Below are 27,951 nucleotides of genomic sequence, written 5' to 3'. Positions count from 1 at the left end.
ATCTTTCATTTGATGAACTATTGTGGAAAGTGCTTAAAAATGACTTTTTTTATCCTTAGAGAAACATCTGATTTTCACACTGGATTCTGCATCTCTTGACAATAAATTTGTTTTGTATTTTTTTGCATTTTCTTTGCATTTGTTTTGCCTTATTGTCTGGCATAAACATTTGTTGTGCATGACACTGCCTGGGCAAGGTTTTTCCTTAGCTTAAGAACAAATATCATAAAGGAGAAAAAGAAAACATGAATAGATCAATTACATGTCTTAAAACTGAAATTGTGATTAAAAACTTTCAACAAATGAAAAGTCTAGGACCAGATGGCTTCACAGTGAATTATATCAAACATTTAGAGAAAGATTAAAACCTGTTCTTCTGAAACTCTTCAAAAAACTGCAGAGGAAGGAGCTCTTTCTATGAAGCTCTTTCTATGAAGTCACCATTATCCTGATACCAAAACCAGACAAAGATACCACAAAAAAGAAAATTACAGGCCAATATTATTGATGAATTTAAGTGCAAAAATCCTCAACAAAATACTAGCAAACCAAATCCAACAACACATTAAAAGGGTCACATACCACGATCAAGTGGGAATTATCCCAGAAATGCAGGGATCCTTCAATATATGCAATTCAATCAATGTGATACACCACATTAACAAACTGAAGAATAAAAACCATATGATCATCTCAGCAGATCAGAAAAAGCTTTTGACAAAGTTCAACAACCATTTATGATAAAAACTCACCAGAAAGCAGGCACAGAGGGAACCTACCACATTACAATAAAAGCCAAATATGACAAACCCACAGCAAACATCATTCTCAATGGCGAAAAACTGAAAGTATTTCCTCTGAGATGAGGAAACATCAAGGACACCCACTCTCGCCACTTTTATTAAACACAGTTTTGTTTTTTATTGAAGGACACCCACTCTCGCCACTTTTATTAAACACAGTTTTGTTTTTTATTGAAGTTCTAGCCACAGCAATCAGAGACAAAAATGAAACAAGGGGAATCAAAATTGGAAAAGAAGAAATACAACTCTCACGGTTTGTCTAAACACAGACAATCCTGAAAATGCCACCAGAAAATTTCTGGAGCTCATTCATGTATTTGGTAAATTTGAAGGATATAAAATTAATACACAGAAATCTCTTACATTTCTATACACTAATAACAGAAAATCAGAAAGAGAAATTGAGAAAACAATTCCATTTACCATGACATCAAAAAGAATAAAATACCTAGGAATAAACCTGCCTAAGAAAGACAATGCTGTGAAAGTGCTACACTCAATATGCCAGCAAATTTGGAAAACCCAGCAGTGGACACAGGACTGGAAAAGGTCAGTTTTCATTTCAATCCCCAAAAAAAGCAATGCAAAAGAATGTGCAAACTACTGTACAACTGCACTCATCTCAGTTCAGTTCAGTCGCTCAGTCGTGTCTGACTCTTTGCGACCCCAAGAATCGCAGCACACCAGGCCTCCCTGTCCATCACCATCCCCCGGAGTTCACTCAGACTCACATCCATAGAGTCCGTGATGCCATCCAGCCATCTCATCCTCTGTCGTCCCTTTCTCCTCCTGCCCCCAATCCCTCCCAGCATCAGAGTTTTTTCCAATGAGTCAACTCTTCTCATGAGGTAGTCAAAGTACTGGAGTTTCAGCTCCAGCATCATTCCTTCCAAAGAAATCCCAGGGCTGATCTCTTTCAGAATGGACTGGTTGGATCTCCTTGCAGTCCAAGGGACTCTCAAGAGTCTTCTCCAACACCACAGTCCAAAAGCATCAATTCTTCAGTGCTCAGCCTTCTTCACAGTCCAACTCTCACATCCATACATGACCACAGGAAAACCATAGCCTTGACTAGACGGACCTTAGTCGGCAAAGAAATGTCTCTGCTTTTGAATATGCTATCTAGGTTGGTCATAACTTTTCTTCCAAGGAGTAAGCGTCTTTTAATTTCCTGGCTGCAGTCACCATCTGCAGTGATTCTGGAGCACAAAAAAATAAAGTCTGACACCATTTCCACTGTTTCCCCATCTATTTCCCATGAACTAATGGGACCGGATGCCATGATCTTCGTTTTCTGAATGTTGAGCTTTAGGCCAACTTTTCTGCTCATCTCTTTCACTTTCATCAACAGGTTTTTTAGCTCCTCCTCACTTTCTGCCATAAGGGTGGTGTCATCTGCATATCTGAGGTTATTGATATTTCTCCTGGCAATCTTGACTTCAGCTTGTGTTTCTTCCAGCCCAGCGTTTCTCATGATGTACTCTGCATATAAGTTAAATAAGCAGGGTGACAATATACAGCCTTGACGTACTCCTTTTCCTATTTGGAACCAATCTGTTGTTCCATGTCCAGTACTAACTGTTGCTTCTTGACCTGCATACAGATTTCTCATCTCACATGCTAGTAAAGTAATGCTCAAAATGCTCCAAGCCAGGCTTCAGCAACACGTAAACTGTGAACTTCCTGATGTTCAAGCTGGTTTTAGAAAATGCAGAGGAACCAGAGATCAAACTGTCAACATCTGCTGGATCATTGAAAAAGCAAGAGAGTTCCAGAAAAACAATTATTTCTGCTTTACTGACTATGCCAAAGCCTTTGACTGTGTGGATCACAATAAACTGTGGAGAATTCTGAAACAGATGGGAATACCAGACCACGTGACCTACCTCTTGAGAAACCTATATGCAGGTCAGGAAGCAACAGTTAGAACTGGACATGGAACAACAGACTGGTTCCAAATAGGAAAAGGAATACGTCAAGGCTGTATATTGTCACCCTGCTTATTTAACTTATATGCAGAGTACATCGTGAGAAACACTGGGCTGGAAGAAGTACAAGCTGGAATCAGGATTGCCAGGAGAAATATCAATAACCTCAGATATGCAGATGACACCACTCTTATGGCAGAAAGTGAAGAGGAACTAAAAAGCCTCTTGATGAAAGTGAAAGAGGAGAGTGAACAAGTTGGCTTAAAGCTCAACTTCAGAAAACAAAGATCATGGCATCTGGTCCCATCACTTCATGGGAAATAGATGAGGAAACATTGGAAACAGTGTCAGACTTTATTTTTGGGGGCTCCAAAATCACTGCAGATGGTGATTGAAATTAAAAGACGCTTACTTCTTGGAAGGAAAGTTATGACCAACCTAGATAGCATATTGAAAAGCAGAGACATTACTTTCCTGACTAAGGTCTGTCTAGTCAAGGCTATGGTTTTTCCAGTAGTCATGTATGGATGTGAGAGTTGGACTGTGAAGAATGCTGAGTGCCAAAGAATTGATGCTTTTGAACTGTGGTGTTGGAGAAGACTCTTGAGAGTCCCTTGGACTGCAAGGAGATCCAACTAGTCCATCCTAAAGGAGAATAGTCCTGGGATTTCTTTGGAAGGAATGATACTGAGGCTGAAACTCCAATACTTTGGCCACCTCATATGAAGAGTTGACTCATTGGAAAAAACTCTGATGCTGGGAGGGATTGGGGTCAGGCGGAAAAGGGGATGACAGAGGATGAGATGGCTGGATGCCATCACCGAATTGATGCACATGAGTTTGAGTAAACTCCGGGAGTTGGTGATGGACAGGGAGGCCTGGCATGCTGTAATTCATGGCGTCGCAAAGAGTTGGACACGATTGAGTGACTAAACTGAACTGAAGGTGACCAAATACTTTGAAAACTGTAAGATGCCAGTGAAAAAAATCAAAGACCACACAAACATATGGAGAGCTATACCATGTTTTAGATAGGAAGAATAAATACTGTGAAACCACTATATTACCCAAAACAATTTACACATTCAAAGCAATGCCTATCAAATTACTAATGGAATTTTTCACATAATTAGAACAAAAAAAAAATTCACAATTTGTATGGAAACACAAAAGATCCCATGTAGCCAAAGCAATCTTGAAAAAGAAAGACAGGACTGAAAGAATTAGGTTCCCTGACTTCAGGCTATACTACAACACTACAGTCATCAAAACAGTATGATACTCACACAAAAACAGAAATACAGACCAATGGAACAGGATAGAAAACCCACAGATAAAACCACACCACCTATGATCACCTAATCTTCTTGACAAAGAAGACAAGAATATACAATGAAGAAAAGGCTGCTTCAGTAAGTATTGCTGGGAAAACTGGAAAGCTACTCTAAAATAATGAAATTGTTAATAGAACACTCTAACAATATACAAAAAATAAACCCAAGATGGATTAAAGATCTAAATATAAAACTGGATAATATAAAGCTCTCGGAGGAAAACATAAGCAGGACACTCCTTGACATACATTACAGCAATATCTTTTAGGATACACCTCCTAGAGTACTGAAAATAAAAACAAAAATGGGACCTAATTAAACTTAAAAGTTTTTCCACAGCAAAGGAAACAAAGCAAAAAGAAAATCTTCAGAATGGGAGAAAATATTTGCAAATGAAGCAAGCAAAAAAAGATTAGTCTCCAAAATATACAAACAGCTCATGCAGCTCATTATCAAAGAAAGAAAAAAAATACCAGATTTAAAAATGCACAGAAGATCTAAATAGCCATTTCTCCAAAGAAGACAAACAGATGGCCAAGAGGCACATGAGAAAATATATCCAACATTGTAAATAATTAGAGAAATGCACATCAAAACTGCAATGAGATATCATCTCACACTGGTCAGAATGGACACCATAAAAAAAAATCTACAAATAATAAATGCTGGAGAGGATGTGGAGAAAGGGGAACCCACCCTCACTCTTGGTGGGAACATAAATTGGTACAACTATGAAGAACAATATGGAGGTTCCTTAAAAAACTAAACTAAAAATAGAATTACCACATAACCTAATAATCCCACTCATAGCCTTAAGAAAATGCTAATTCCAAAAGATACATATACCCCAATGTTGCAGAACTATTTACAATAGTCATGACATGGAAAACACCTAAATGTCCATCATGAGAGGAATGGATAAAGAAGATGTGGTACACATACAGAATGGATCATTACTCAACCATCAAAAAGAACAAAATAATATCATTTGCAGGAAACGGATAGACCTAGAGATCTTCATACTGAGTGAAGTCAGACAGAGAAAAACAGATATCATACAGTATCATTCACATGTGGAATCTAAATAAAAATGATGCAAATGGGCTTATTAAAAGAAACAGAGTCACAAATGTAGAAAACAAACTTGTTGTTACCAGTGGAGCAAGGGAGGGGGATACATTAGGAGACTGGGATTGACATACAGACACTCAGTTCAGTTCAGTTGAGTCGCTCAGTCGTGTCCAACTCTTTGCGACCCCATGAATCACAGCACCCTAGGCCTCCCTGTCCATCGTCAACTCCTGGAGTTCACTCAAACTCATGTCCATCAAGTCGGTGATGCCATCCAGCCATCTCATCCTCTGTCTTCCCCTTCTCCTCCTGCCCCCAATCCCTCCCAGCATCAGGATCTTTTCCAATGAGTCAATGCTTCACATGAGGTGGCCAAAGTATTGGAATTTCAGCTTTAGCAGCAGTCCTTCCAATGAACACCCAGAACTGATCTCCTTTTGAATGGAGTGGTTGGATCTCCTTGCAGTCCAAGGGACTCTCAAGAATCTTCTCCAGCACCACAGTTCAAAAGCATCAATTCTTTGGTGCTCAGCTTTCTTCACAGTCCAACTTTCACATCCATACATGACCACTGGGAAAACCATAGCCTTGACTAGACAGACCTTTGTTGGCAAAGTAATATCTCTGCTTTTGAATATGCTATCTAGGTTGGTCATAACTTTCCTTCCAAGAAGTAAGCGTCTTTTAATTTCATAGCTGTAATCACTATCCGCGGTGATTTTGGAGCCCAAAAATGTAAAGTCTGACACTGTTTCCCCATCTATTTGCCATGAAGTGATGGGACCAGATGCCTAATGTATGTAAATAGACTAATGAGGACCTACTTACAGAACAGGGAACTCTACTTAATACTCTGTAATGACCTATACAGGAAAAGAATCTTTAAAAAATGTGGAAATATGTATAACTGATTAACTTTGCTGTATACCTGAAATTAAAACAACATTGCAAATCAAGTATATTTCAATAAAAATGAACATATATCTTCAGTGAGTATTTTTCAGTATTTTCAGTGAGCTTTGTATTTTCAAAGACCTCAATAATCTACTAGTCTCACAAACATGTAACTATGAAAAAATATAGTGTATGCAATAAAGTATTCAGGGGCTTGGTTTACTATTTTCTCATCCAATGTGACTAATACTAATACAGATAGCCGCTTTCATTTTGTGAAGAAATATTTTGTTCTCTCAAAATCTGGCGTTTGTATGATATTCTTAATCTCTTATATTTTATTAGCAACTCAGAGTATAGAAGTAAAACCTACAGATGTCACATTATTCCACGCAATTGTGAATTTCTGTTTACTCTGTGAAAAAATTCTTTGCTCTATTTATTCAAAGTTACGCAGACCAAGCAGTTAATCTGAGAGAACACATGCCAAAGATCGTTTCTGTAGATTAATAACAGTTTTATGGTGATGTAATTTTCATTTTAAGAATCTAATTTTTCAAAGGTTTTTTCAAGTTTTATATTCTCTTCAGTCATGAACATGACTAATCATAGAGCTTTGGCAGTATTTGAACATCATTAACATGAACAACATTTCAAATAATCTGTGCTCACATCCCTATTGTGCAGTTGTTTACATGAGTTATTGATGCTTCTGTTTTGTTAAAGAGAAAAAGAATGTTCTCTGGTGTAATCCTACAAGGATATGCTGGAGACTATTTGCTACCACAGATAGCCATGTTACATTCAAGAAAAGGAATCGATGACACTATCCATATGTAAAGTGAATCTGAATGAGATGGAAAGGAATTCAATCATTTTTTATTATTTTCATAATAGAGGAACTTTGCATTTTCTGGTTAAATTTATCAAAATGTCAAACTGATTTGTGTATTCCTTATATGCAGAGTAAAACTCTCCACAGGCAAGTTAAGAGAAAGTAGCAAGCAAATCACTAGAATAATTTTAAAGATTCATTTTTTTTTAATCAGCATGACTAAAGTTCAAATTTTTCCACATAGCTCAGCTGATTGTCATGGAACTGACAGGAACTGAAATTTTGCAAACTACAAAATAATCTGACCATTTTACCTGTTGCATTTGTTCAGATGAACAGAGAGCAAAAATTTATATTTTATCTCTCTAACATCCCCATGCCTAGTAGGTATTCAATGGATAGTAACAACCATTACTAATTTCAATGAATACAGAGTAATTTAGGTTTCAGAAATCATGGAAAATAAGAGCTAATCACCACTGATAAGAACGAACTAGAAAGGTAAGAACATATTGTAAAAAAAAAAAAAAAAAAAACCAAAAAACAAAAAACATTTAGTGGAGTTAACAAGTCCAAAAGAGAAGCAAAGATAACTTATATACTTCAAAAGATAAGCAATGAACCAGTGCTTAAATGAATACTACCTCTAATAGCAATAGTCCCTTTAACCACTTACTAATTTTGACTGTCAGAAAATTACTAGAGCGAATCAATGAACACAGCAAAGTATATAAAATTAATACCCAGAAACCCCTTGCATTCCTATATACTAACAATGAGAATACAGAAAGAGAAATTTAGGAAACAATCCCATTCACCACTGCAATGAAAAGAATAAAATACTTAGGAAATATCTTAGGTATATCTAATATACCTAAAGAAACAAAAGAGCTATATATAGAAAACAATAAAACACTGGTGAAAGAAATCAAAGAGGACACTAATAGATAGAGAAATACACCATGTTCATGGATTGGAAGAATCAATATAATAAAAATGAGTATACTACCCAAAGCAACCTACAGATTGAATGCAATCCCTATCAAGCTATCAATGGTATTTTCCACAGAACTAGAACAAATAATTTCACAATTTGTATGGAAATACAAAAACCTCAAATAGCCAAAGCAATCTTGAGAAAAAAGATTGGAACTGGAGGAATCAACCTGCTTGACTTTAGGCTATACTACAAAGTTACAGTCATCAAAACAGTATGGTATTGGCCAAAGACAGAAATAAGATCAGCGGAACAAAATAGAAAGTCCAGAGATAAATCCACACACCTATGGATACCTTATGTTTGACAAAGGAGGCAAAAATATACAATGGAGAAAAGACAATCTCTTTAATAAGTGGTGCTGGGAAAACGGGTCCACAACCTGTAAAATAATGAAACCAGAACACTTTCTAATACCATACACAAAAATAAACTAAAAATGGATTAGAGATCTAAATATAAGAGCAGAAACTATAAAACTCCTAGAGGAGGACATAAGCAAAACACTCTCTGACATAAATCACAGCAAGACACTCTATGACTCAGCTTCCAGAGTAATGGAAATAAAAGCAAAAATAAACAAATGGAATGTAATTAAACTTAAAAGCTTTTGCACAAGGAAGGAAACTATAAGCAAGGTGAAAAGACAGCCTCAGAATGGGAGAAAATAATAGCAAATGAAGCAGCTGACAAAGAATTAATCTCAAAAATATACAAGCAACTCCTGCAGCTCAAGTCCAGAAAGATAAATGACCCAATCAAAAAATGGACCCAAGAACTAAAGAGACATTTCTTCAAAGAAGACACACAGATGGCTAACAAACATATGAAAAGATGCTCAACATCACTCATTATGAGAGAAATGCAAATCAAAACCACAGTGAGGTACCATCTCACACCAGTCAAAATGGCTGCCATCAAAAAGTCTACAAAAAATAAATGCTGGAGAGGGTGTGGAGAAAAGGGAACCCTCCTACACTGTTGGTGGAAATGCAAACTAGTACAGCCACTATGGAGAACAGTGTGGAGGTTCCTTAAAAAATTGGAACTAGAACTGCCATACGACCCAGCAATCCCACTGCTGGGCATACACACTGAAGAAACCAGAATTGAAAGAGACACGTATACCCCAGTGTTCATCGCAGCACTGTTTACAACAGGCAGGATATGGAAGCAACCTGGATGTCCATCAGCAGCCAAATGGATAAGAAAGTTGTGGTACATATACCCAGTGGAATATTATTCAGCTTTTAAAAAGAATGCATTTGAATCAATTCTAATGAGGTGGATGAAACTGGAGCCTATACAGAGTGAAGTAAGTCAAAAAGAAAAATACCAATACAGTATACTAACACATATATATGGAATTTAGAAAGATGGTAATGACAACCCTATATGCAAGACAGCAGAAGACACAGATATAAAGAACAAACTTTTGGACTCTGTGGGAGAAGTCGAGGTGGGATGATTTGAGAGAATAGCATTGAAACATGCATGTTACCATACGTGAAACAGATGACCAGTCCAAGTTTCATGCATGAAACAGGGCACTTAAAGTCAGTGCACTGGGACAACCCAGAGGGACGGGATTGGGAAGAAGGTGGGAGGGGGGTTCAGGGTGGGGACATGTGTACACTCATGGCTAATTCATGTCAATGTATGGCAAAAACCACCACAATATTGTAAAGTAATTCGCCTCCAATTAAAATAAATTATTTTTTTAAGTGTAAGCGTAAAACAGAGTATAGAAAGTCTATATGATATTTATAAAGTGACCAAAAATTAGATTGTGTTTCTTTTTATGATATATAAAACAAATATTATATTTTTACTTAATATCTCAAATATAACTCTTTTAGGAAGTTACAAGACCAAACTCAAAGAAATCTGTCCATCTGAGAAAAACGTTTAATGTATAATATAACTGCCTACTCTCCAAAGACTAACTGAGTATGTCAGACCAGTTGATTGCAATTCTGTTTTTAAAATTTCTCTTTAAGGGCGCTGCTAATTCAGAGCTCAGTAATTACCTCCCAATGACTAAGTATTACCACTAAAGTATTCCTAAATGTACTGAAGTATCAGTCCTTAGTGAAATAATATGTATCAAAACCAAGCACAGCATGGAAAAACTCAATAGCATGAAATTCCAAATAAAGATGTGATGGTTGAATTATTACTCCGATACATTTGCTGAACTGGAAACTCATATGCAGTGATTTATGTGCCTGAAATACTTCATTTGAAGGCAAAATCCCAGATATGTCAGAGTTGTATTGATGCATTATCCATTTTAAATCTAACTTTAAGAAACATTTCTTATATGTAGGCTGATTTTTTTAATAATTGGAAATATTTTAACCTACTTTGATATCTAATAATAACATTAAGTATTAAATATATCAGTGTATAAGCTATTTGGCTCTAGTAAAAAAAGAAGAGCTAAAAGCAGCCAGAGCCTGTAATTTGCATGACAATACTAGGATAGCATAATTTATCTCCCAACAAATCTCTTTGCTTATAAGTGCCTGTTCTAACATCTCAGTAAATGTGCCTGCCAAATGTAAGTCTTTTTACCTGATGATAGATCAAAAGAGTAATGAAAATAAGTATGTATTAGCTGGCTTCACACATTTAAAAATTATATATAGTAGTAAACTTCTGGTTCTATATATTAAGTTGTAGAAAGATCAGGAAATCAGAAAACATTGGTAAAGACATATGTTTTTAAAAGATTTAATTGGATAGAAGATCCTAATGTTCTCCTTTATACTAAAATTGTTTCTAAAAATCATTACTTGAATTAATTGGGTTGTCTGTTATATCTGGTTGGGTTTTTGTTGTTGTTGTTGTTGTTTTGGCAGGAGAAGCTGGGTAATCATATTTGTTGTAACAGGATTTAAAATACAAATAATACTGCTCATCTTGTTAAGCATTTCATTTATAAGGATTTCCCCAAAGACATCCCTGAATTCTGTAAGGTAGAGCTGAATAATGCAAAAGCGTCCACCAGAATTCTCTATCACCTTGTGAGTCACCTATCTTTGGTGTATTCTGAGGTCCTTTCCTTCAGCTACACTAGTATCTGCAATGAAACAGTTCCACATGAATTGTAGCATGGCTTTAAATTTTTGGAATATAATCTTATTAGAAGTAAAAAGAAATGCATTATGTTTACTAAATGTCATAAATAATTAGTTTTCCCTATTCTGTCTGTATCAGAAAGAGAGAGGGCATCAAATTATATCATCTTCAGTTCAGTTCACTTCAGTCACTCAGTCGTGTCCGACTCTTTGTGACCCCATGAATCGCAGCACGCCAGGTCTCCCTGTCCATCACCAACTCCCGGAGTTCACTCAGACACGTCCATCGAGTCCGTGATGCCATCCAGCCATCTCATCCTCTGTCGTCCCCTTCTCCTCCTGCCCCCAATCCCTCCTAGCATCAGAGTCTTTTCCAGTGAGTCAACTCTTCCCATGAGGTGGCCAAAGTACTGGAGTTTCAGCTTTAGCATCATTCCTTCCAAAGAAATCCCAGGGCTGATCTCTTTCAGAATGGACTGGTTGGATCTCCTTGCAGTCCAAGGGACTCTCAAGAGTCTTCTCCAACACCACACTTCAAACACATCAATTCTTCGGTGCTAAGCCTTCTTCACAGTCCAACTCTCACAACCATACATGACCACAGGAAAAACCACAGCCTTGACTGGATGGATCTTAGTTGGCAAAGTAACATCTCTGCTTTTGAATACACTATCTAGGTTGGTCATAACTTTTCTTCCAAGGAGTAAGCGTCTTTTAATTTCATGGCTGCAGTAGGAATGTATTATTAACAAATGCTAGACTTTATCCACTTACACTTAATTTCACAAATCTCTAATAAGTACTATATAACAGCTTTACTGTTAATTTTCTAGATAAAAATTCAGAATCCAGTTTTCTGATTCTTTTTGACAAGAAGGAATTAACAGGAACATGAGGATAAAACACTATACTGCAGAATGCCTGAACTCATTAATGGGTTGCTTCTATAATAACTGAGAAGTAAAGGTACTCAGTCATTTGTGACTCTTTACAATCCCATGGACTGTAGTTTACCAGGCTCCTCCATCCATGGAATTTTCCAGGCAAGAGTACTGGAATGGGTTTCATTCACCAGGGAAACTTTCCAACCTGGGGATCAAACCCAGGCCTATGCTCACGGCAGGCAGACACTTTACCCACTGATCCCCCAGAACCAATTCTAAAATTTGACATTCAAATTAGTAAATCATTTCAGGTTGCCTTTAACTTCAGTTTACTGGGATGCATATTTTGGAATACACTATTATAGTCCTTAGAACTAGTCAACTTAAGCCTCAGAAAAGACATTCTAAAATGAGTTTGCTTTAAAATCAGTGCTATTCATCTACAGCCTCTGAGGGAAGGAAGCTTCACAAAGAAAGTTTGTCTCTTACATTCTAGAATCTGAGAGGTTAAAGGAGGTAGGGAGATTTGCCAAAAAAACAACAAGGGACATATGGGAATACCATTTTGTTTCTTTGAGTGAACTCAAGGGAGCCAGGAAAACAGGAGTCCAGCATTAGCAATTTAACTGACTGGTAGACCCCAAAGCATATGCACAGCTGCCAGCCACTGCTCCCTGAAGAATCCAGAGGGGAAGAGCTTGATGACAGCACTGGAAACCAGTTCACAGGAAGTCTGGCATCTGTGGCCCATACTGCCCACAGCCATGAGCCTGGAAAAGATGTGGCTATAGATAGGAATAAACACAGTCATGAAAAAAACAGTCTCCTGGTGGAAAGGAGACGGAGCACTTGATGGTACTTATATTACACATAATTTAAGTTGAGCCCTGTATGAAAATAACAACAATGGATCCACTATGAAGAAATTTTTGTTGGGGTAGGGGGATAGGAATCATCAAGATGTGGGTTTGGTAAGGCACTAATAACCTACCGAAAGCAATTTGTTTATCAATCAGCAGTTTCAGTTGATACAAGGCCCAACAATTCAATTCTCTGCACTCTTTGAAACACGACTGGTTTTTGGACCATAGTGACCAAAAAAAAAAAAAAAAAAAAAAATCAGGTATTTTTTTCATCATGTAAATAGAACCTCAGTTTGAAAATTTTCCGGGGGAAAAAAAAAAGAATTAGGGCAAAAGAAAGCTTGTTGCTGTTTTAAGAACCTTAACAAAAACCTGTTTAAAAAATTTATTTTTAATTGAAAGATAATTGCTTTAAAATATTGTGTTGGTTTTGGCTGTACATCAACATGAACCAATAGGTGCACTTACGTTCCCTTCCTCTTGAACCTCCCTCCCATCTCTCACCCCAGACCACTCCTCTAGATTGTCACAGAGCACTGGTTTGAGCTCCCTGAGTCATACAGCAAACTCCCACTGGCAATCTATTTTATATATGGTAATGTATATGTTTCCATGCTACTCTCTCCATTCATCCCACCCTCTCCTTCCTGCCCCGTGTCCACAAGTGTGTTCTCAATGTCTGCATCTCCACTGCTGTCCTGCCAATAGGTTAACAATAAAAAATTAAAAAAAACTTTTTAAGACAAATGATCAGAGCCTTCAAAGAAGATTTTTGTTGTTTAGTCATCAAGTCATGTCCAACTCTTTTGTGACTCCATGGACTGTAGCCTGCCAGGCTCCTCTGTCATAGGATTTCCCAGGCTCGAATACTAGAGTGGGTTGCCATTTCCTCCTCCAGGGGATCTTCCTGATCCAGGGATTGAACCCGCATCTCCTGTACTGGCAGGCAAATTCTTTACCACTGAGCCATCTGGGAAGCCCATTCTAAGATACTAGCACAAAATAATAGTATGAGATTATAATAATAGTAACTTAAACAGTATGATATTATAATAACAGTAAGATAATAGTAGTGACCAAGACCTGAGCATAGATAATACTGGAAGAAAAAGATTGTTATCAACAAATGCCCCATGATAATACCACTTTTGTCATTATGCTCATATCTTACTACAGCAGATTCTCATTCAGTCAATAGTGAATCTAATAGTCCCAGTATCTTTTGGTGTATACATACATTTATTCAATAATATATATGAAGTTTCAAAAACTTAGGAGTAGCAATGTACATATAATAACTATTATTAAAATGTCTAGGTTCTTCACATAGATGATTTTTAACTTTGACCATATTATTCTTCTTCTAATTGTAAATTTTATTTTTATATTAAATTCTAATTCTCCATGGCCATACACTAACAAGAATAGCTACCAACAATTAAACTGGTCAAGTCAGTCAAAACTAGGCAAATGAATCAAAACTTCAAGCAAAGAAATTAAATTATATAGTATTATGTAGAAAGAACACCAACCAGCTCAACTGCCTGGACTTCTCACTTCATGAGTTTGTGTGTGTATGTGTGTGTGTATGAAATTTACTGCTATATAAAATTATGGAGGTGTAAAATACTTACGTTCTCCAAGTATGTATGATATGTGTGACTTGAACATTGCTTTCAAAAAGCAAAACAATGTCTTTTGCAGAAATTGAAACAAAAGAAACATCTGCATTATATGTAAATCAGCAGGTATCAAATTTAGTACTATCAAAAGATAAAAAACAAACATAAATTAGTAGGAAGATTTATTTCCATTACATATCATTTGTTCTATACTTTAAATATTGAGGTGATTATACAGCAAAACACTTTACAAGTAAATGCTACATTTGAGACTGGAATTTGTTTCAGGAAGCATTCTTTCTCATCTAAGTTATTCTTAAAAGATCATCAGGACTTTGACTAAAAGTATATAGTAGTATCAGGGACGAAGAGTTCAGCGTGGTTTAGAGGAGACAGAGTTGCAGACAAAGTCTGAAGGAATATGCAGCAGTTTTAGTCAGTGTGAGCTAAATCACATACAAGTAATGGAGTCTGGACAATCCAAAACCAAGAACCAGATGGAAAGACTGGAAATAGGCAGATTCAATTACCCTGGGGCAGGCAATTAAAACTACAAACTAGAAATTGAAATATTATCCATCAGAAAAGCAGATGGACAGCATGAAAGCCTAGAAAGAAGCAAATTGTGCAGTGGGAACACCACAGGCAGGCCAACTAGGCAACAAGTCTTGATTCCTGAGCAAAGAATATTAGTAATAAGCAGGCTCACCTTTTACTTAATCCAAGAGCTTTTAAGTATTTGTATGTTTGTCCATGGGCTTCCCTTGTAGCTCAGTAGGTAAAGAATCTGCCTGCAGTGCAGGAGACCCAGGTTCGATCCCTGGGTTGGGAAGATCCCCTGGAGAAGGAAATGGCAACCCACTCCAGTATCCTTGCCTGGAAAATCTCATGGGCAGAGGAACCTGGTGGACTGCAGTCCATGGGGTCACAAAGAGTTGGGCATGACTGAGCGACTAACACACACACGTTTGTCCATATTCAGAGGTATGGCATGTGGGCCTGCATGATCAGTCATGTCCAACTCTTTGTGACCCCATGGACTGCAGCCCACCAGGCTCCTCTATCTATGGAATTTTCCAGGAAAGAATATAGAGTGGGTTGCCACTTCTTACTCCAGATTCAGAGGTGTAAGTAAGTCCAAAGCTGGATAATTTAAGAACTTTCAGAAAAAGTGGGAGCACTTGTTATAACAAGAAGTGAAAAGGTCGATAGTAAACAAATAACTGCCAAGGTTTCTCCCTTCCTCTGATGTTTAGATTCCATCCACAGTCTATGCACAAGAGTATATTAGTAACATATTTGTCCTTCATTAACACTGAAACATCAAATAGAGAAAGAAATCAATATAGCCTCATCCTAACTATTTGCATTTATCCCTTATAAGTGTGAGAGAAAAGGATTTTCTTGCAACAGGAAAGAACTTCAACATCCTCTCAAAAATATATTTGTTTTGGAGATCCACATCTGATTAGAAGGAAAATGATGCACAAAACTTTAGTCCTGCAAAAGTAAAAGTAAATCACCAAATAAACAAAAACATTAGCTTTTCTTTAAATCACTGAAGAGCTCTGGGCACAAATAAATTTTTAAAAGAATCAAATGTCAGTGAAACAAGCCTTTTGCAGCCTATACTGGAATTTTAAACACAATGTCTAGCATATAATCAAACATTACAAGACAAAGATGCAAACAAACAAGATTTATAATCAAGTAAAAACTAGGGTAATAGAAACATACTCAAAAGTGACTCATAAATTAGAACTACTTGAAAAACATTTTAAAATAATTATGACAGATATATTAAAGAATCTACAGAGGAAGATGATGAAGAGGGACACAATGGTGAAGAGCATTTCAAGACATCTAGAAGCTGTGAAAAAGAACTAAATGGAAAATGAAAAAGTATTTGAATGAGATTAAGGGCAGCTCAGACACATCAGAAGACAAGGACTTTGAAATAGTTCAAGAAAAATTATCCATATAGATATACAGACAAGAAAAAAAAGACTGAAGAAAATGAATAGCCTCAATATCTAGTGGGATGGTGTCAGCGAGTAAACATATAACAGAACTCTAGGAAACAGAGGATATAGAGGATGGGGTAGAATAGAATATTTTAAGAAATAGTAAGTAAAAGTTTTCCAAATTTTATCAAAAACAACAAGCCACTAATACAGGAAGCTCAATTAATTCCATCAAGGATAAAGACAGATAAATCTATATCTAATCACCAAACTACTAAAAAACAAAAGTAAATAAAGGTTGTGAAAACAGATTAAAAAAATATGCATTAAATCATTATATTGTTGAGGTCAATGACAAGAATGACATTTCTCATCATCAGGGAAAAAATACTAGAAAGATATCTTTAAAGTGTGACATAATTGTCAGCATGAACTTTATATCAAATGATAATATCACCCCAAGATTAAAGGAAAAGAAAAACATTTTCTTATAAACAAAAGATGAGAGATTTAGCTGCCAGTAGAATCGAAATACGAGGAATGTTGAAGGAAATTCTTCAGCCTGAAAGGAAATGATACCAGATGGAAGCCTGGATCTGCCCAAATGAATACAGAACACCAGAAATACTAAATATGTGCACAAACATAAAAGACCTTTTATAAATCATCTTTATATTATATATGTATACACATAATCTCTCTCTCTCTCTCTCACACACACACACAAAGACACATGAACTCTTTAAATCTGTTTAAAAACTGTCCACTACTAAAGCAAAAGTAATGCTACTTTACTATGGAGAGCTAATACATGAAAAATATATGATAAAATAATGTAGAGGTAAGGAGAAGATAAAGAGAACAGAAGTATCTCAAAAACATTATATTAAGTGAAAGAAGCCTCAGAAAATTTTCGTTATATCATGTACCATCATATAAACTTATAAAGATATAAAATTCCATTATAGGAAAAATTAGGTAACTATCAGGAAAATTATTGATGAACAGTGACTGGAAAGTGACTACCAAAGGGCATGGGGGATAATTTATTCACCAAGTAACTTGTGGTAGTCAGGTTACAGATATTTGTCAAATGACTTCATCCTTAAAAATCAGAACATTCAACATACACTATACCTTGATCAAAAAATAAATATTATCTAGTTTTGAAAAATCTCAAGTGATTGCTAAATAGCTTGCAGCCATACACAGTAAGAATATTAAGAAGGAATCTACTTTGAATTTTGACTAATTAGTTATGGAAGGTGTTCAGTTCAGTTCAGTCACTCAGTCATGTCTGACTCTTTGCAACCCCATAGACTGCAGCACGTCCATCATCAGTTCCAAAGCTTACTCAAACTCATGTCCATTGAGTCGGTGATGCCATTCCAACCAACTCATCCTCTGCCGTTCCTTTCTCCTCCTGTCATCAATCTTTCCTGGTATCAGGGTCTTTTCCAGTGAGTCAGTTCTTCCCATCAGGCGGCCAAAGTATTGGAGCTTCAGTTTCAGCATCAGTCCTTCCAATGAATATTCAGGACTGATTTCCCCTAGGATTGACTGGTTGGATCTCCCTGCAGTCCAAGGGACTCTCAAGAGTCTTCAACACCACAGTTCAAAAGCATCAATTCTTCGGCACTCAGCCTTCTTTATAGTCCAACTCTTAGATCCATACATGACTACTAGAAAAACCATAATTTAGTGTAAGTCTCCCCAAAATGTCAATTTACTAATTACTAGAATCTATGAATATTGCCCTCAGTGACAAAAGATATGATAGCAGATATGATTACTATGACAGACCTTGAGATGGAAAAGGTATTCAGCATTATATAGGTTCAGTTCAGTCGCTCAGTCATGTCCGACTCTTTGCGACCCCATGAATCGCAGCACACCAGACCTCCCTGTCCATCACCAACTCCCCGAGTTCACTCAGACTCACATCCATAGAGTCAGTGATGCCATCCAGCCATCTCATCCTCTGTCGCCCCCTTCTCCTCCTGCCCCCAACCCCTCCCAGCATCAGTCTTTTCCAATGAGTCAACTCTTCACATGAGGTGGCCAAAGTACTGGAGTTTCAGCTTTAGCATCATTCCTTCCAAAGAAATCCCAGGGCTGATCTCCTTTAGAATGGACTAGTTGGATGGATCTCCTTGCAGTCCAAGGGACTCTCAAGAGTCTTCTCCAACACCACAGTTCAAAAGCATCAATTCTTCGGCACTCAGCTTTCTTCACAGTCCAACTCTCACATCCATACCTGACCACTGGAAAAACCATAGCCTTATAAAGGTGGTCCCGTTCAAATTATATGTGTTTTCTTTTTCTGGCCATGGTGCCCTGCATGTAGAAACTTAGTTACCTGATTAGAGAGAACTCACACCTACTGCAGTGGCATTGCGGAGTCTCAACCACTGGACTATCAGGGAAGTCCCTCATGTTATATGCATTCTTAAAAGGTCTGAGTGAGTTGCAATGATGGAAAAATTTCACAAAAATGCCAGCCTGAGAAGGTATCTAGGCCCTCTTGCTAGCTTTGAGATGGAGGGTATCTCTTCTATGCTGTGCAAGGAACAGAGAGAGGCCTCCAAAGGCTGCTAGCAGCCCCACAGCTGATAGCTAGTCAGAAAATAGGGACCAGATGGTCTCCACGATCATATTCAAATGAATTCTGCCAAAACCTAATTAAGCTGGAGAACTGTACAAGCCTCACTGGGCTAAAATCAAGGTGTCAGCAGGGCTGCAATAAGACCTGTGTAGTTCTTCTGACTTCTAGAACTGAAAATAATAAATTAACTTTGTCTCTATCCAATAAATGTGTGGTAATTTGTTACATAAGCAATAAAAAATTAATTAACCCATATTTAGGGTTTAATTAGGAATGGATAAAAAGGAAACAGCATTATTTCTCTCCCAGCACTAACCTTCCTTTAGTGTTTATCTGATATATTCCACAGCTTTTCAGATCACTTTCAGCTATATGAACAGTCTCATCTTTAGATATTAAAAAGTCCAGTTTGATACAGGTAAACTCTTTAATGTCACATCTAAATTAGAGTGTTTCCCCACTGACCTTGTGAATCAGGGACCAATAATGGGTGAAAAGCTATGTGTGCTGACTCTTTGCAACCCCAATGACTGTAGCCCACCAGTCTCCTCTATCCATAGGATTTCCCAGGCAAGAATACTGGAGTGGGTTGTCATTTCCTTCTCCAGGGGATCTTCCCAACCCAGGGATCAAACCTGTGTCTTCTGCATTGGCACGCAGATTCTTTACCACTGAGCCACCTGAGAAGCTCCCATATAATTTACACGCTTTTTCTTTTGTTTTGTTTTCTTTCTTTCTTTCTTTCTTGCTCCACTACCTTCATGTGACACTTATGGATCTTCCAGCTTTGGGTGGGAAGAATAAAAAAGGATGAAGGTTTTGGATTAGCAATGCAGTCTGGAGATCTCTTTGGATTATTCAAATGTCCTCTGTGATGGCAGGTCCAAACTTTGTCCCTCTTCGAATGGGAACACTCACAAGTTCTTCAGAGACACTGTCAATGACTTTCAGTTTGCAAAGGTATCACTGTTACGGGCAATGCACCCACTGGCTGACTTTATGAGCCCTCATCAGCTTTTTCAAACATCTCCAGTCATAGTCTCCTGAGTGGCTTTTGTCTTGAAAGGTAGATCTGTTTGGAGAGATACTTCTAGGATGAACCACATCTGGCTTCCATCCAAAGTGTCCACTGGCCCATGAGAGAAAAAAAAAAATCCTTGTCCTGTCCACAGTGTCAGTTCCACTTCAGCTGCTCACCTGCTGTCTCAACCTGCCCACACGGCAGTTTCAGCCAGCTCTCCACTCTGTCCTCTCGATGTGACAAGCCTGGGCCGCCTTCTATACATATGTCAGGCCCCTTAGTGAACTCTTTCATGTCCTAGCCTGGTAGCAGACTAGAATGATCCTACAAATTTCTGTAACTCAACGTGCATTGAGCTAAGGACTAAAAAGCTGTTCTTCCCACTTTCAGACATAAATAATTTCCTTGAACCCTTCCCCATCTCTTACACATTTAGCTTATGATAGGGAAAGTAAAGAAAGAAACAGAGCAAAATGGCCAAAACACTGAAATTCCTTTTAAAGAATGTTCCATCAATCACATCTCTCTTGTCTGGTTTCCAGTATATAAATTGGATTAAGTAAGATAATTGCAGGCCTACTTGACTATCTTTTACTGAATCTATTTAAAAGGTGTCTGCAGCCATGAAATCAAAATATGCTTTTTGCCGACTAAGGTCCGTCTAGTCAAGGCTATGGTTTTTCCTGTGGTCATGTATGGATGTGAGAGTTGGACTGTGAAGAAGGCTGAGCACCAAAGAATTGATGCTTTTGAACTGTGGTGTTGGAGAAGACTCTTGAGAGTCCCTTGGACCGCAAGGAGATCCAACCAGTCCATTCTGAAGGCGATCAGCCCTGGGATTTCTTTGGAAGGAATGACGCTGGAGCTGAAACTCCAGTACTTTGGCCACCTCATGAGAAGAGCTGACTCACTGGAAAAGACTTTGATGCTAGGAGGGATTGGGGGCAGGAGGAGAAGGGGACAACAGAGGATGAGATGGCTGGATGGCATCACTGACTCAATGGACGTGAATCTGAGTGAACTCTGGGAGATGGTGATGAACAGGGAGGCCTGGCGTGCTGCGATTCATGGGGTCGCAAAGAGTCAGACACGACTGAACAACTGAACTGAACTGAACTGGAAGGAAAGTTATGACCAACCTAGATAGCATATTCAAAAGCAGAGACATTACTTTGCCAACAAAGGTCCATCTAGTCAAGGCTATGGTTTTTCCTGTGGTCATGTATGGATGTGAAAGTTGGACTGTGAAGAAGGCTGAGCGCCAAATAATTGATGCTTTTGAGCTGTGGCATTGGAGAAGACTCTTGCAAGTCCCTTGGACTGCAAGGAGATCCAACCAGTCCATTCTGAAGGAGATCAGCCCTGGGATTTCTTTGGAGGGAATGACGCTGAAGCTGAAACTCCAGTACTTTGGCCACCTCATGAGAATAGCTGACTCACTGGAAAAGACTCTGATGCTGGGAGGGATTGGGGGCAGGAGGAGAAGGGGACGAGAGAGGATGAGATGGCTGGATGGCATCACTGACTCGATGGACGAGAGTCTGAGTGAACCCCAGGAGTTGGTGATGGACAAGGAGGCCTGGCGTGCTGCGATTCATGGGGTCGCAAAGAGTTGGACACGCCTGAGCGACCGAACTCACTGAACTGATCACACATAATTAACATCCATTGTCCTCAGCTTGGGACTTTTGTCAAAATAGGAGTCAACACAAATATTCCATGTCATCTTTATTTGATGTACCATTAGACTGGAAAACAGCCTAAAAGATTTTAAGATGGGCCAAACTGATGGCAAAATGTATTTGAAATGTCAATTCACCTTTATCTGTAAGCAGTAGTTTTAAAATGTAATTGCTATGAAGGAAATGGCAACCCACTCTAGTATTCTTGAGTGGAGAATCCCATGGACAGAGGAGACTGGTGGGTTACAGTCTGTGGGGTCACAAAGATTTGGACATGACTGAAATGACTTAGCACAGCACATTCTTATTCTCTAAACTATCAGAAATATAATCTTAATTTAAAATGGTACCTCTATGCACATATATTGGAGAAAGAAATGGCAACCCACTCCAGTACTCTTACCTGGAAAATCTCATGGGCAGAGGAGCCTGGTATGCTACAGTCCATGGGGTTGCAAAGAGTTGGACACGACTGAGCAACTTTACTTTCTATGCATATACATATGTATGCTAAATAACTGTGTATGTGTTTGTGTGTGGGCATTCCATTGTCTAGCTCTAACATCATCTCTTGCTAGCCACTCTACAGATAACTCCAGACACACAGGTTTCCTTGCAGTCCCTTAAACACGCCAAGACTTATTTACTCCAACTTACAAGAGAGATTCTATGTTTGGTTTTTCCTTGTCTGTGCTATTTCCTCACTTCTCTATGTGATTATTCTATTACGTCATTCAGCCCAAATCTCTCCTTATTAATCTGTAAAGCCTTCCAGACAATGAAAGCTAGTAGAGCCAGCCTTCCCCCTCAGTCTCACTCTAATTCTTTTATACTTTATTCCTTCCCCATAGTATCCACTTTTACCTGAAAATATGCTCTCTATATATTAGTTTTATAAATGGAATGTTAATCATTGAAATCAGCAAGGTTATTTACAGTCTGATGCAGGTGACATCACAAAGTGTCATCACAGGCTTATATTAAACTTAAGTTTTGCTGATATATATTTTAAACAATTTTGAACCAATAAAATCCACTACTAGACACATGGAAAGCATGATACAAATATAAAATTCAAAAGAAGAAATTAGAAACAACTAGAGAACAAAGACATATTATCTATAAGAAATGATGGTTGGATTGGTAACTGCTATTTCACACAAACAGGAAGCCAGAATAGGCTGGAGGATCTTCACTGTGCTGAGAGAAATTGTCAACTTAGTGTACTTAACAGAACTATTTTTCAAGAATGTGGGCAAAAAGACATCATAGATTTTTTTAAAAAATTGAAAAACCATCACTAAAGAAACTTCAAAAAATGTGCTGGAAGAAAGAAAACAAGAAATGGAAGTTTCAGATACAAAGATGAATGGTGAATAAGGAAAATGGTAAATATGTGGGAAAATACAAAGAAACATTCATGATATTTCAAAGTATAATAATGTCTCACTGGTGATACTATTTTTACAAAAGAGATAAAACCAAGGTACTATATCATAGTAGCACAAAATCAGGATAGGATAATTGCCTTCAAAACATTCTAAAGTTGTGTTGTTAGAGCAGGATAAAGAAAGCAATTATGTTTAAGATTTATTAAATGGTTACATTTTAAGCTGATATTGAATAAAATAATCGGAGAAGGCAATGGCACCCCACTCCAGTACTCTTGCCTGAAAGATCCCATGGATGGAAGAGCCTGGTAGGCAACAGTCCATGGAGTTGCAAAGAGTCAGACACGACTGAGCAACTTCACTTGACTTTTCACTTTCATGCATTGGAGAAGGAAACAGCAACCCACTCGAGTGTTCTTGCCTGGAGAATCCCAGGGATGGGGGAGCCTGGTGGGCTGCCATCTATGGGGTCGCAAATAGAAATAACTTGTGTATTTTTTTAAATGAGAGGTAACACTGTCTCTTGAGAAACCTATATGCAGGTCAGGAAGCAACAGTTAGAACTGGACATAGAACAAAAGACTGGTTTCAAATAGGAAAAGGAGTATATCAAGGCTGTATATTTCAGCCTGCTTATTTAATTTATACGTAGAGTCCATCATGAGAAATGCTGGGCTGGAAGAAGCACAAGCTAGAATCAAGATTGCCAGGAGAAGTATCAATAACCTCAGATATGCAGATGACACCACCCTTACGGCAGAAAGTGAAGAGGAACTAAAAGCCTCTTGATGAAAGTGAAAGAGGAGAGTGAAAACATTGGCTTAAAACTCAACATTCAGAAAATGATGATCATGGCATCTGGTCCCATCACTTCATGGCAAATAGAGGGGGAAACAGTGGAAACAGTGTCAGACTTTATTTTTGGGGACTCCAAAATCACTGCAGATGATGACTGCAGCCATGAAATTAAAAGAAGCTTACTCCTTGGAAGAAAAGTTATGACCAACCTAGACAGCATATTAAAAAGCAGAGATATTACTTTGCTGACTAAGGTCCGTCTAGTTAAGGCTATGGTTTTTCCAATGGTTATGTATGAATGTGAGAGTTGGACTGTGAAGAAAGCTAAGTGTCAAAGAATTGATGCTTTTGAACTGTGGTGTTGGAGGAGACTCTTGCGAGTCCCTTGGACTGCAAAGAGATCCAACCAGTCCATTCTGAAGGAGATCAGCCCTGGGATTTCTTTGGAAGGAATGCTGCTAAAGCTGAAACTCCAGTACTTTGGCTACCTCATGTGAAGAGTTGACTCATTGGAACAGACTCATGCTGGGAGGGATTGGGGGCAGAAGAAGGGGATGACCGAGGATGAGATGGCTGGATGGCATCACCAACTTGATGGACATGAGTCTGAGTGAACTCCGGGAGTTGGTGATGGACAGGGAGGCCTGGCGTGCTGCAATTCATGGGGTCGCAAAGAGTTGGACATGACTGAGTGACTGAACTGAACTGAAGTGAACATAGAATGAGGTAACATTTCAATTAAAAACAAAGCAAGGGATGAATGAAAGATAGGGTGAACACAATAGTAAAACAAAGAAAAACAATGATAGAAATACATTTATTTATTTATTTATTTTTTTTCCCAGGAGAAAGCGCGAACGCAGTCCCCCACTACCACAAATTATGCAGTCGAGTTTCCCACATTTGGGGAAATCGCAGGGGTCAGCACATCCGGAGTGCAATGGATAAGCCTCGCCCTGGGAAAACCACCTTCGTGATCATGGTATCTCCCCTGCCAGGGTTCATGTTTGGGAATGCATGTAAGAATTAAAGATTTAAAATTTAAAAAATAAAAAACTAAAATTAAAAAATAAAAAAAAAAGAAATACATTTATGTTTACTATTGCTCATAATGAACAATATCAAATTCAACTCCTCAGTTAAAATATATAATCAGATCAGAAAGCAAAACCCAGCCTTAAGCTTTTACATGAGATACAGTTAGTATACAGCAAAGAGACACTCCACAAGTAATGAGATGGTAAATAATGGACTAGAAACTACTAGGAAAGAAAGAAAACCTAATAATGCTATATCAGTATAATACAAAATATAACTGAGGACAATAGGCTATTATTGCAATAAGCATTAAACACTAATAAAAGGTTTAAGAAGGATATAACAATTTTATATTGGCCATATCTAATAACAGAGCTTCATTATAAGGTGACATTTTATAGCCACAAGATTGGCAAATATTTATTTCAAAATACTTATTATTTATCTGAATTATATTAATAATGTATTTTGAATTTATAATTATATAAAATATTTAAAATACTTTATTTTTGAAGTATATTTGATTCACAATATTTTATCAATTTCAGGTATATAACACAGTGGTTCAATATTTTATAGATATTCTCTTTAATGTTATCATAAATTAATGGCTATAAGCCCTATGCTGTACTTTATATTTTATACCAAAGATTTTATACCTCTTAACCTCGTTCCCCTATCTCATTTCTGTCCCCAATGGTATCTACTTGTTTATTTTCTGTATCTGTGAGACCATTTCTGTTTAGTTATATTTACTTGTTTATTTTTTTAGATTTCACATATAAATGAAAATATACAGCATTTATCTTCTCTGACTTACTTTGCTCAGCATGATACCCTCCAGGCCAATCCATGTTGTTGCAAACAGAAAATTTTCATTCCTTTTTACAGCTGAGTCATCACTGACTTGATGGACGTGAGTCTGAGTGAACTCGGGGAGTTGGTGATGGACAGGGAGGCCTGGCGTGCTGCAACTCATGGGGTCGCAAAGAGTTGGACACGACTGAGTGACTGAACTGAACTGAACTGAATATTCCATTGTGTATATATACCACATCTTTATCCATTCATCTGTTGATGGACACTTCAGTTCAGTCAGTTCAGTCACTCAGTCGTGTCCAACTCTTTGAGACCGCATGAATCGAAGCACGCCAGGCCTCCCTGTCCATCACCAACTCCCAGAGTTCACTCAGACTCACGTCCATCAAGTCAGTGATGCCATCCAGCCATCTCATCCTCTGTCGTCCCTTTCTCCTCCTGCCCCCAATCCCTCCCAAGCATCAGAGTCTTTTCCAATGAGTCAACTCTTCCCATGAGGTGGCCAAAGTACTGGAGTTTCAGCTTCAGCATCATTCCCTCCAAAGAAATCCCAGGGCTGATCTTCTTCAGAATGGATTGGTCGGATCTCCTTGCAGTCCAAGAGACTCTCAAGAGTCTTCTCCAAAACCACAGTTCAAAAGCATCAATTCTTCGGCGCTCAGCCTTCTTCACAGTCCAACTCTCACATCCATACGTGACCACAGGAAAAACCATAGCCTTGATTAGACGGACCTTAGTCAGCAAAGTAATGTCTCTGCTTTTGAATATGCTATCTAGGTTGGTCATAACTAGGTTGGACACTTAGATTATCTCTGTATCTTGGCTACTGTCAACAATGTTGCTATGAATATAGGGGTCCATGTATCTTTTGAATTTAGTGTTTTGATTTTCGAAATATACCCAGGAATAGAATTTCTGGATTCTATGGTAGTTCTATTTTCAATTCTTTTGAGAAACCTTCATACTGTTTTCCATGTGAATGTACCAATTTACATTGTAGAATGTAAACTGTACACAATAGTATACAAGGGTTCCTGTTTCTCCATATCCTCACCGACATTATTTGTTGCCATTCTGACAGTTCTGAGGTGACATCTCATTGTGGTTTTAATTTGCATTTTCCTGAAGATTTGTAATATTCAGCATCTTCTCATGTAAGATCTGCAAACATTTAAAAATCTGAAAATGCCAAATATAGACATATGGGAGAGCCCTGGAAATTCTTGTGTGTTGCTTTTATTTTTTTTTTATTTTATTTTTTTTTTAGTTTTTTATTTTTTAAATTTTAAAATCTTTAATTCTTACATGCGTTCCCAAACATGAACCCCCCTCCCACCTCCCCTCCCCATAACATCTTTCTGGGTCATCCCCATGCACCAGCCCCAAGCATGCTGCCTCCTGCGTCAGACATAGACTGGCGATTCAATTCACATGATAGTATACATGTTAGAATGTCATTCTCCCAAATCATCCCACCCTCTCCCTCTCCCTCTGAGTCCAAAAGTCCGTTATACACATCTGTGTCTCTTTCCCTGTCTTGCATACAGGGTCGTCATTGCCATCTTCCTAAATTCCATATATATGTGTTAGTATACTGTATTGGTGTTTTTCTTTCTGGCTTACTTCACTCTGTATAATCGGCTCCAGTTTCATCCATTGTGTGTTGCTTTTAAATTGGCACAATGACTTAGGTATTCATTGTCTATATGTCACCTTATTTTGTTTCTCAACTCCTGTATTACACTGTCTTCATTAAACAGATATTCTCTAGTGTACCACTTTAATTTTCCTGTCATTTCTTTTAATGTATTTGGGGTTATTTTCTTGCCTGTTGCCCAGTGGATTATAATTAGCATCTTAACTTTTAACACTCTAGGTCAGATAGGAACCACATTTCAATAGTAACCAAAAGCTTTGTTTTGCTGTTATATAGCTCCATTCCCAGAGCACTCCTTCATGCTGCTGCTGTTACACAAACTATATCTTTATACATGATTTATGGTTCTTTTCAATGCAATTGTCTTTTAAATCTGAGAATAAAGTTGCAAAAATACAATTATACTATCATATTATTTATGTAGTTTCTTTTACTCGTTATTTCTTCATGTGAATTTATGTTTCCTTGCATGTCTCATAATTTTATGCTGCAAACTGGGCATTTTAAGCAATATAACAAGGCCATTCTGGAAATCAGATTTTCACTGCTCCTTAGTCATCCTTGTTTTGTTCACTTACTGCTTCTTCTGAACTAATTCTGTGAAGACTGTATTCTACGTTGAGTGTGGCACTGAACTCTCTGCTTGGTTAATTTAGCAGCTG

At 37.8% G+C, this 27,951-nt stretch overlaps 1 protein-coding gene and 1 non-coding gene across 21 annotated transcripts in view; both read right to left on the bottom strand.

The window, feature by feature from the left end:
- The window catches only part of HDAC9 (histone deacetylase 9), a 1,063,328-nt gene that overhangs the window by 198,378 nt on the left and 836,999 nt on the right, over positions 1-27,951 (bottom strand).
- Positions 24,618-24,778, bottom strand: LOC114114660 (U1 spliceosomal RNA). The gene has a single exon (XR_003589279.2). It is a non-coding gene; the product is annotated as a U1 spliceosomal RNA (small nuclear RNA).

This window comes from Ovis aries, chromosome 4 (genome assembly GCF_016772045.2).
Source record: "Ovis aries strain OAR_USU_Benz2616 breed Rambouillet chromosome 4, ARS-UI_Ramb_v3.0, whole genome shotgun sequence".
Taxonomy (NCBI): Eukaryota; Metazoa; Chordata; class Mammalia; order Artiodactyla; family Bovidae; genus Ovis; species Ovis aries.
This window is presented reverse-complemented; position numbering and strand designations above follow the sequence as displayed.